This window comes from Panthera onca, chromosome B1 (genome assembly GCF_046562875.1).
Source record: "Panthera onca isolate mPanOnc1 chromosome B1, mPanOnc1 haplotype 2, whole genome shotgun sequence".
Classification (NCBI taxonomy): Eukaryota; Metazoa; Chordata; class Mammalia; order Carnivora; family Felidae; genus Panthera; species Panthera onca.
This window is the reverse complement of record NC_138342.1, coordinates 189,600,806-189,612,324: the sequence shown is the minus strand read 5'-3', so window position 1 is coordinate 189,612,324 and position 11,519 is coordinate 189,600,806. Positions and strand designations below refer to the sequence as shown.

The 11,519-nt window shown below is 45.3% G+C and overlaps 1 long non-coding RNA gene across 1 annotated transcript; it reads right to left on the bottom strand.

The window, feature by feature from the left end:
- Nucleotides 1-374: 374 nt before the first annotated feature.
- On the bottom strand, nt 375-11,154 carry LOC144616093 (uncharacterized). The gene is made up of 3 exons (XR_013554990.2): nt 10,263-11,154; nt 8,867-9,074; nt 375-4,537 (listed from the first exon to the last, which is right to left on the bottom strand). It is a non-coding gene; the product is annotated as an uncharacterized LOC144616093 (long non-coding RNA).
- Nucleotides 11,155-11,519: the final 365 nt, after the last annotated feature.

Below are 11,519 nucleotides of genomic sequence, written 5' to 3'. Positions count from 1 at the left end.
ACAATACATTTCTGTTGCGTAAGCCACCCAGTCTGTGGGTTGAGCTTGAAGTGAAGTGGGTGAAGATTGAGCTAATAGTCACAAAAGCCAGCCACGATTCTCTCCCGTGGGCTACCCCTAGGGATGGAAACCCTAGGGCTGGCAGCCCTAGGAAACTAATACAGGGGGGCAATCATGTCTTTATTCCTGCATGTTTTTTGTTTGTTTGGTGCCACCGCATCCGTAGAGCTTAGCATAGCAACTAAGGCATAAGGAGAGCTCCATACATTTTTACTGGTAGAAAAACCTGTACTCAGGAGAACAAAGAGGAGATGTGCTTCCCCACACTTGAAGGTCGCATAACGCGATGGAAAACACAAGAGAATGAGAAAGACCGTTCAGACACATGGGCGGTTGGGCTATGCGAGTGCCAAGCCCTTAACTCAGATAGGGTGGGCAGTGCTGGGCAGTCATCCCAGAAATCTCCCATAACCTGAATCTTGAAGTAAGAGTTAGTCAAGCGGAGAAAGAGAATTGGAACAGAACGAAACCAAACAGCAAGAGAAAACATGGACTATATGTGGACCTCTGAGATAAGCGGGAGCCTGAACATCAGGGGTCTGGTACAACCTGCTGAGTCTGAGAACCAAAGAGTGCATTTAAGCGGGGGAGTAACGTGCATGGTCAGGCTGAGTTCTAGAAACTTCTCTCTGGCAAAGTGAGGATACATTCCAGGGAGATATGGCTCACCACCAGGAGGTTCACTGTTCTCTGTGAACATTAGAAATGGGAGGAATTCTTTATCAGTCCTCAACGTCAAGGGAAGGCAGCACCCCCAGGGCTGGGCCTCACCGGGAAAGCTGGGAACGTATATGCACTACCCCACAGACCAACTCCTATTTTGTCCTTTTAATGGGCAGTAATATCCCGTCACCAGATGTGTTGTGCTACTAATTTTAAGTTCAGGCAGTCCCCACCCTCCTAGAATCTGCCTCTAATTCTTGGAAGTTGGGGTAAAACCACATGTTTTTCATCATTCCTCAAAACCACTAGCTCAAAGCACATACGTAGTTCTGTGACACAGGGGAAGAGGCTGTGGACATCTGTGTTGTGTTTCTGTTCCCATTCATATTTCTCTGGTGTATTAAAGCCAAATTGCACCAGGCTATAAAGACCATCGGGGAGAATCGGCAGGCAGACAGGATCCTGAAAGAATAAGGTTCCCCAGAGAAACCATTCCCCAAAGGGGACAGGAGGCAGCGGAGAGGCTCCAGATTCCAGGCCATTCCCTTCACGGCATGACGCACATATGGGGTCTGATCAAAGCAAAGTCTATTTTGGGCCTGTCGTCTTGTTCTCATTATTTCTATCACCTCTCAGAGGACACGTGGTTGCCCTGAACACCGTGCTCACGACAGGAGGGAAAGCTGGCTAACACCACTCATCCTGCAGGGCAGGGGAGGAGAGCCCACTGGCGGGGCCCGCAACCATCAGCAGAGGGCTTCTCCAACACTGTTCCAGCCCAGCCCGGGGCCCCACAGAAGCCACCTGGATGGGCACAGCCTCAGCACTGCAGGTGTTTCCAGTACTAGCGCCCCTGCAGGCCCCACATGCCAGAGGACACATCTGCTGACCTTTAGATTACGACAGGGGCCGGTATTGACATTCGCATCAGCACATTAAGGCAGCCCGTGCACAGAGGCCCTGCAAGATAGCTACAGAGCTGGGGCTCTCTGCGGAGCCCGGCTGCCACCAGTGGTGTGGGTAGACCCTGGCTACATGGAATTTCCCTGCTCTTCTGGATGGGTTTTGATGGGCTTTCCTTTCACTTCCTCTTGTAGACCTCCGGACAGTGTCGTTACTGATGCAGTGGACTCCACGTGTCCTGTGTCACCCCAGCAGGGCTTGCCTTGCAGCAGTGGGAGGCTTTGTCCCATGCCCAGAGGGGCACCTCCTAGGAGTGAGGGCTAGGGGTGCCCTCATCGGGCCCTGGGGACCCGCTTTGCCGCAGAAAGCTGTTGAAGCCTCTCCCCCCCTGCCCACCTCACAGGATGCTCAGGGGAATTCAGCAAGCCATGTATTCTGAGCCCCGGGAGATGGAAAGGAAGGAAGAGGGAGAGTTGGAGCCCTACAGGTCAATGTTATTAGCGTTGTCAGGGACAAATATGTAGATGATGTATGGCAGCAGAGTGTTGAGACAACAGACCCTCAACTTCAATGTCATAAACTTACAAAGCGGTTTTTAAAAACCTGAACTGCTATCAGTATTCCAGCTGAGATATTTCACATGAAAAAACAATCAAGATTTCCATCTCATCTCAGGTAAGAAGACATAGCGACACTCTCGGCCCCTCTAACTGCGGGTCAGCAACCAGCTCCAGCTCGGAAGCGGCTGTTCCCTCCCAAGGGACCCATGTTCTCCAATCTGCCAGAATCCCACCCGGTCTCTTGCTAACAATTTCTATTGTTGCCTGGTCCCTACAGGCATTAGAGTTGGTGGGATCATGCTTACTCAGCGGACCCCAGGAATCCGATCTGGGGAGTGCCGGGCCAAGGCCCATTCTGGTGACATCCAGTCCTCCGGCATGGGGTGGTGATCCTGTCTGCTTGTCCTTCTCGCAGAGGGCCGCCATCGGCTTTCCAGCCCTTAGGAACAACTGCACAGAGAACGCTACAACTGTGAGGGAGGAAGACCCAGCCACTTACAGTCCAGGCAAGAGTGCAGGTCTCGGTGCAACTTGCTCTAAGTCCTTACGGAGCCAGGAATCGTTGCTTCTCTCTTTGTACCGTCTTCCATCAGTGCCGCCAAAAGGGGGCAAAGACAGAGCCCCCAGGACAGTGCACAGTTCCATCTGGTTAATGGTGAGGGCCCCGTTAAGTGGGAGCAGGCTGCCCCAAAGAACAATTTAAGCCTGATCTCTCAGGAAACGTCGTGCTCGTGATTTTTAAGGGGTCAGTTCTCCAGAATTTTTCCTATGAAATTATTTCAAAACAACCAAAGACTGGAGATTTCGCACCTATTGACCTCATGTCGTGTATCCCGGTGTTTGAAGACACTGCAAAGTGCAGCCCACAGTAACAAAGGCTAAAAATTCAGACCCTGATAATCAAAGATGGTGGGGGGGAGGGGAGGTGGGTCCCATAAGGCTAGAACATTCGGCCTGCTGTGGGCATGAAAGAGGCCATGAGAAAAAGAAGAACTCGTTACCTTCTGTTTACATGGGTGCACAGCGTGTCTGTCTTGCTTGGCCTCGAAAGAGTAACAGAACCACCAGAAAGTGCCGGCTTTGGGAAATCCCATGTCTTCTCCGATGCTGACTGAGAAGGGCAGCAGACCCTCTGCCACAGGTTTGCTCCCTGAGGTCTGCTGACCGCAAGCCCGGGCTTTAGGGACCATCGCCTCGCCCTTATTTAACAGCCTGGCACGAGGATAGGCATATGGCACTTCTGCTAATACCCTCCCTCCCTGTTTCTTCACCCACCCAACCTCCCCGCTTTACACAGCTAACACAACACGGAACCGTTGAACTGGAATGTCTTAATGGAACGGGATGGCAGCTCTCTGTGAACGCACGGAGAATTCCGAATATCCTGAAGTAGGAGATACACCACCGTGATCTCCAGACCCTGGGGTCTTACTGAACTCCTACCACCTAGAATCCTTTAAAGCATTTCTTGGTTCCTCCAATTTCAGACCCAAGAAGCCAGGCTCAGAAAAGCCTCAGGATTCTTTGTCTTACCTGCCAGAGGCCCCCTTTCTGAATTCTGAAGACCCGTTTGAGGACCCACCCCTTCACAATAACTGACAACCGGCAAGCCCGTCCATGTGGAAGACCGGGTGTGCCCGGTTGGACCATGACATCATTTTTAATTTCTGGACTAAAACCGGATAATCACCTCCAGTGACAGAACCCAGCCATTTGTCCTAGACACTCATGTGCGTGATGTGGGACCCTCGCTGTTCAATTAGAAACGTAGTTCTGCCGTGGCTGAGGATATCCAAGCTTTCATGTGAACGGAGGGCTGAGTGTGCTATTGGCTTCTTCGCCCTGAAGAACTTTCGTCAGCTAATTCGGCAAAGTGTGGCAAAGCCCTGTGCCCTGCTCCTTCTTGAAGCCATACTCTCCAGTGCAATAGAAACGGACTCCTCAGAATAGCAGGAAACATGTGGGATTTACGGGGTGAAGATTGGAGTTCAGTCTCCTCTGCAATTTACATTCTCTACAGCTCACTTTCCTCACCTGTCTGCTCTCCCTATCCCGTGTGAGGCTCAAACGACCTAACACTAGCAAAAAACTCCATTGTAAATTCTCATATAAAGTTAGTTATTAACTAGTACTGAGAATGCATGGAAATTTCTGTGAGATGATTTATAATGATTACATACGTGCCAAGCTGGCATGCACAGCCTCCTGAGACGTTCATTCTTTGTGTCCGCATTGTGTCTCTCAAGTCTGATAAATGTTTCCGGGGTTAAAAGTCTAGTTTCATGGGTTGCCAAGAAAATAAGGCCAACTGGCAAAGCAGTAATATCTATTGGGAGACCTTTTAGAGAATCCTGAATAAAGAAGGCAAAAATTAATTTTTTATTTCATTATTAAATACTAAGTGGTTGCTTATAATTATTACAGATAATTATTTTTCATTAACTTTAATCATATTATTAGTTACTTAATAATCACTTGCAATATGCTTATTAAAATAATTATAATTATTGATCAAATAATAATTAATTCTGCCATGTTTGTTAATGAATGAATGATGAAGAGGGTGTTGGAGGCTGTAATTAAAGATAAAACAAAATCAGAGGGAGAAGGCAGTTCATGTAATCAGACTTCTAGAGAACTGTAAGAATCCATATCTTGGAACTAGAATACACATTTTCTTCTAGAATGAATTCTCTGCATAGGTGTTTTAAAGCTTTAAATAGTTTTATCTTTTTTTATTTAAGTGTATTTATTTTGAGAGAGAGAGATGGGGAGGGGCAGAGAGAGAGAGAGAGAGAGAGAGAGAATCCCAAGCAGACTCCTTGCTGTCAGCATAGAGCCCAAGTGGGGCTTGAACCTAAAATCATGACCTGAGCTGAAATCAAGAGTTGAAGCTTAACCAACTGAGCCACCCAGGTGCCCCATTACCTGATTTTTAAAGAATGAATAATCATTTGTGTAGAAATTTTATTTAAAAAAATTCATGTTCCCTGGGGCATCTGGGAGGCTTAGTCGGTTAAGCTTCCAACTCTCAATTTCAGCTCAGGTCATGATCTCATGGTTCTTGGGTTCAAGCCCCACTTAGGGCTCTGCATTGACAGCTAGGAGTCTGCTTGGGATTCTCTCCCCCTCCCTGTGCCCCTCCCCAGCTTGCTCACTTGCTCTCTCTCTCTCAATCTCTCTCTCTCTTTCTCTCAAAATAAATACATAAACATTTTTAAAAATTCATGGACCCCAAAATATAATCAGCTGCAAACATGTTATCAGGTGAGCATTTTCTCATGACACAAAATTTAGGACATAGAGAATGTGATTTCTCCAGGATACGGGGAAAAGTTGAAGCCCTGGGCACTCAGGAAATTAATTAATCTGGAAATAAGGAAATCATTCCCTATTGCCCTAGGTTACCTGTTTATTTAAAAAAAAATTTATTAAAATTTTTATATGTTTATTTATTTTTGAGAGAGAGAGAGAGAGAGATGGAGCTTAAGCAGGAGAGGGGCAAAGCGAGAGGGAGACAGAATCTGAAGCAGGCTCCAGGCTCTGAGGTGTCATCAAAGAGCCCGATGCAGGGCTCAAACCATGCAATCATGACCTGAGCCAAAGTCGGCCATTCAACCTACTGAGCCACCCAGGCGCCCCTTAAAAACTTCTTTTTAATGTTTACTTATTTATTTTGAGAGAGAGAGAGAACAGGGGAGGGGCGGAAACAGAGGGAGAGAGAGAATCCCAAGCACAGAGCCCAATGCTGGGCTTGAACTCACGAACCATGAGATCGTGACCTGAGCAGAAATCAAGACTCAGACACTTAACCTACTGAGCCACCCACTCACCCCCAAGGTTACCTGTTTAATATGAGGGCTAAGGCTTTCCACCAATATCTGTGGAGGAAACTTTTATTAAGATTTTCTTTTGCCCTGATATGTAGTTGCTTCTGGGAGTCCTTAAATTCCTTGAGAGCCCCTGCCTGGGGACAGGGGGCCTCAAGTTCAAGTGACTGTGGGAACTGAGGGGCTGGAACAGGAAAGGAAAAGTCTGTCAAGGTGGACAGAAGGATGAAGGAGGCAGGGGACTTAAAGGAGGATACATGAAAGGATTCAAGGGAGCTAAGGGAAGATCAAAAGTGGTACAAAGAGGAAGGAGGAATGGAAGTGATGTGAAGGGAGAGGTCTTAGATTAGTCAGTCCGGGGAGCCACCACAGTTCCAAATTATCCCGAGTAAAATCATGCCAGTGAGACATTAGCACAGTGGCGGTGAAACATACAGTCAGGAGGGATTTATGAAGGGGAGGTTCAGCTGACTGAGAAGTTCCTGTAGAAAAAGGATCAGGAGGCGCCTGGAGGGCTCAGTTGGTTGAGTGTCCAACTTCAGTTCAGGTAATGATCTCACAGTTTTGTGAGTTGGAATCCCACTTCGGGTGAGCCCAAACCTAGCTCTGGGTAAAACACAAGCCCCAGGTGAGCCTGCCTCCCTCTCTCTCTCTCTGTCCCTCATGGGATTCTCTCTGTCTCTCTGCCCCTCAATTGCTTGCACCCTCTCGCTCTCAAAAATAAATAGAAAGGAAGAAAAAGAAGAAAGAAAGAAAGAAAGAAAGAAAGAAAGAAAGAAAGAAAGAAAAGGAAAGAGAAAAGAAAGAAAGAAGGAAGAAAAAGAAAAAAGGAAAGAGTCTGAAAGAGAAAGAAAGAAAAGACAAGAAAATTACTAAGAGGAGACATTACAGGTGGGGGATTCTTGCTAAATTGACTTAGGATTCTTGCTGACAGCAGACCAGGCTGGTCAGATATCAAGGGTGGGGGAAGTCACTAAAGTGACTTAGGATTCTTGCTACAACTGGTCTAGGAAGGCCAAAGACAGGGCCCACTGGTGAGGCCCAGTGAGAAAGAGGGCTCAGAGGGGCCTGGCTAAAGTTTGGTCAAGAAGAGTGTCTTTGCCAAAGGCCACTGAGTGTAGTATTTATGATGGGTTTTTGGCTGGTGTTAACAGAGCTGACACTGTGGCACTTTCCTAGCAAATCATAAAACATCAGGTCATGTAAGAGTTTCGGAAAGAAAATGTTGGAATTCAAATGAATTACTTGAGGCAAAAAATCACTTCCGTGGGCAGATTGCACTGATGAGCCGGTGAAGGAACCAAGCTCTAAGCTCTTAATGCATCACCTTTGAAATAGGGCTGATCCAAGGCATAGGTGTGAGGAGACAGGCCTGTTTGTCTACAGGCAGATTCTGTCCAAGACTCCAGATCACGGAGACAGGAGAGAGAGGGATCTCTTAAGTCCAGAGCCCAGTTGTAGGTCTGGGTCCCCCATCCCCTGACTGGGCTCTGATTAGAAACAATAAAATGTCTTAACAGAAATGCTATAACGTCTGCAATGACCCTCAAAGGACTTCAGCATAGGCAGTGTGGGATCAGTCTCTGGTGCAGGTGCAGGTAATGTTGAAAGACTCTATCAGAGGATGAATACACACTCCGGGGAATGTTTTTTGGAATTTGAAGGAGTATCAGATGCTCTAGAGGCTGCTAGAAAGCACTTCCCCTGTCTCCACTCCCCATAAGAACCAACGGCTTTGTTGTTTAGCATAATGGATCTTAGAAGTAATGGTCATTGGTGGCATTAATGATGTTCAAGATACATGAGTTTGTTGAAAATACTGTATCAGACACTCCTGACCTTACTTAAAACAGGGTATTATCGGGGCGCCTGGGTGGCTCAGTCAGTTAAGAGTCTGAATCTTGATATCAGCTCAGGTCTTGATCTCAAGGTCATGAGTTCAAGCCCCGCGTTGAGCTCTGAGCTAGGCACGGAGCCTACTTAAAAACAAAACAAACAACAACAACAAACAACCCCAAAACAAAACAAACAAGTATCAACAGAACAGTTGATAATGCATGCCCTTCCCAATGCAATCTCTGTTTTAGGATTTGAAACCGATCTGTATCCACAGCTTTGTAGGAAGTTTCTCTCACCTGACTCTGACTGAACGTGGAGCTAAATCTTGCTGTTAGAATGCTGTCACATCTGCCTTAAGCGAGTCTGTTATGCAAGGAATTTGTCTGAGAGCCAGTAGGACAGAGAACTGTACTTCACTGAGTTTACAGAACTGGTTGTACAACTTTTTCATGCCTGCTGGCTTCCAAATGTTTATTTTATGGCCAAATTCAGTCTGAGACTTGCTTTCATTGTAACAAAGCACCTGGTAATGAAGTTCAGAGGCACATAAGCCCACATACGAATGTCTGTGTCCCTTAGTTTAACGAGTTCCCCCCAAAGCTCTAGAAAGCAGGCACGTATTGTTAAGGACCTTTGTTGTAACAGGTGTTGTTATATTTCTAGGACCTTGCATATTGGTTCTTCACCATTAAACCCTTTTATAGCAAACCTCCCCAGCCCGTTTATTAGAAGGAGTAATAAAACTAACTAAATGGCATTGAGCTAGGGGTGAATTAAAAGAGGACACGCTGCCACTCCAGGAACCATTTTTTTTAAATGTGTGTGTTCCTGTTTGTATGTTCGTGTGTGTGGATGAATCAGTTCAGCTTTTGAATGATACTAGGATACCAGGCTGGTGTCCTACAGCCAGCAAAAGCCCCTTGAGGCTACCGTTTCTCCCCTCTGGCCTGATTCCAGTGTTCTTTTTACATCATTTCAAAAGGCACAGAAAACCTCCCCGCTCAAACTTACTTTTGCACTACTTGCTGGTCCTTTTATTAACGGTACGTGCTGCCACCCATTGTGGTCTGCTTCTTTCTTTGTTCCCAATCTCACATCTTTGTACCACAGATACACCAGTGTGGGACTCTCTGTCTGTGTCCATCAACTTTTGTTTTGCTAAGTAAGAAGATGCTTACTTCTGGCTGTGGAGTGCGCTGTGAAATTCCTTTGGGGAACCCTGCAAACAAAATAAATAAGACCATCAGGAGTCTTTAGACTTATTAAAATTCCAGACTCTCTAAAAACAACATTTCCTGTCTAATCTTAACGTTAACAAAATGATCAATTGAGAGCCAACATGTGATTTGGGGATGAGCTCTTTTGGGCATTATCTGCGTGACATTTAGAATGGCCAAGTCATGGTCTACCTTGACTGGTCAACGTGAAACTTCCATTCTTCTCAGATGCACTTATAAATATCACATAAAGGCGTGTACGTATATGTGACGTGTGAGGGCTCACCCACCACAAAACAGCAGAGAAAGCTGATAGAAAGTCATACCATCAGTTTAACTTCTTTTTCGCTCCTGGCCTTGCACTTAGCTTTGTGACCACTCCGAGAACAAAACCAACAGGAACATATGGTCACACAAAATTGTCATGTGTTGAATGATTCCACAGAGGTGTTACTGGACAGCAAAGTTTTCAGAAAGGGCCTTTGCTGTTTGTTAGTGGCAAAAAAAAAAAAAAAAAAAAAAAAAAAAATTCCTTGAAGGGCAACTACCTCTTTAAAAGCCAGAGGATGGGAAATAGGGAAGGGAAAAGGCTATGTGATAGGAATTTATGCCAATGGAATGCAGACGAGTTGTACTTATAAGGCCTTGTACTTGTCCAGCTGGGAGTGGGGCTGTTCAGGGAAGCCAAGGAAATGGTGTGCTTTTGGACACAGCAAAATCCAGTGATCATTCTTGATAAAAGCTTGTGATATTTATCATCACGTTTGATGTAGTAGAACGATTCCTGGAATTTGAATCAAAACTCTGGGTGGGAGGACCTGGTTCCTTAACCATTCTGAGCCTAGAGCTTTCTTTTGTTAAAGGCAGATAGTATCTCTCACTGAGGTGGGCAGCCTAATCAGAGGGGTAAATGAAAGTTTCTATGCCAGTACCGGGAACACAGGAGATCCTCCATGAAGGTTAGTGCTCCTTTATTAAAATCAATAATATAAGTGTACTTTGTGTATAGCCTTAGTTAATTTTATGTTTGATTCCCAGTTATAAAATCTTTGAGGGTTGGGACCTTTTTTTTCTCTGCAAAAATTAATAGCAATAAACATAAAGAATTGATTTGTATTAAATTTTTGTTAAATGAATTGTACTTCTTAAAAATACGTTAAAAATGCTAATATAAGGCAACTTCCTCTTACCTCTGGAGACAGCCTGGAGGTTATCTTTATGACTCAGTGAAGAAAACCCCTCTGTACTGATGGGATAGCTGAGCTGAAGTTAGGAATTTAGGGAGTAACAAGAAATCCCCTCTCCAAATATAAGTTTGTAGAATCCCTTTCTCTGTAGTCTAGGACAGGAATCAGAGTGCAAATATTGCTCGGCACCTAATCAAAACACAGGCTTCCCCTTTGCTCTCACTTTTAATGCATTGGCACCTGTGCAGGAAAAGAGCAGAAAAGGAACGCATGCTCTGCAGGCTTCCATGGCCCCTTCTGTGTTCATCTGTAAACTGGACGTTGGAGAATCCCTGCACGGAGGCATGCACACAGCTGACTCCTCCTTGGGTACTGGCCTGATCAACAAACAGTATGTTATATACTCCATGAGGGCCACATGGTTGAACTTGGGTCTGACAAAATATCTTGTCTTCTGGGCTCACCTAGAATCCTCTTAAGGTCAGGACGGCCACTTGTAGTAGCCCTAGGTCACTGACATCAGGAGTCTCCACATTCCTTTGCCTCGACCAACTGGTCACCCTGAGTGTTGTAGAAACTAGACTTATTCTGGTTCATAGAGGCACAAGTTCTCCATATTACTCTTTTTAATATAACTTCCTTCACTAAAAATGAGGTTGGGAAAGTATTTTGAAGATTAAATTCTTGAACAGGCCCTCAGAATCAGGAGGTTCCCAGTATTTCTGCTGTTCTTTCAATTTTTCCAGAATCAATCTCCTTTCTCCATTTACCCTGTCATCTCTGTCATTAAAACGCAATTCTCGGGGCACCCGGCTGGCTCAGTTGGAAAAGCATGAGACTCTTGATCTCGGGGTCATGGGTATGACTGCAACCTTGGGTGTAGAGATTACTTAAATAAATCAACCTAAAAAATAAAAATAAAATATGATTCTCTGTTAATTCCACTTGTCTTTGCCTTGGGACCACCTAGCCTGGGGTTTGGTAAAGTTTTTGACTCCATGACTGTCAACCATTTGTCTTTCCATTATTCAAGGACTCGAGCTTTCGCTGCATTCCCCCTATACCACTAACCGAATTTTATAGATGAGCAAAACTGAAGCTCAGACAATATATAACTCAACAGATCTAATTTCAACATCTAACAAAAATAAACTGACTATAATCCACCTATGATTATGGATCCCTTTACTTTTTTTTTTTTGGACTATTTTGCTCTTAGACTTTTCCAGATATTCTACCTAATTAGCTGCCAGTGTTACT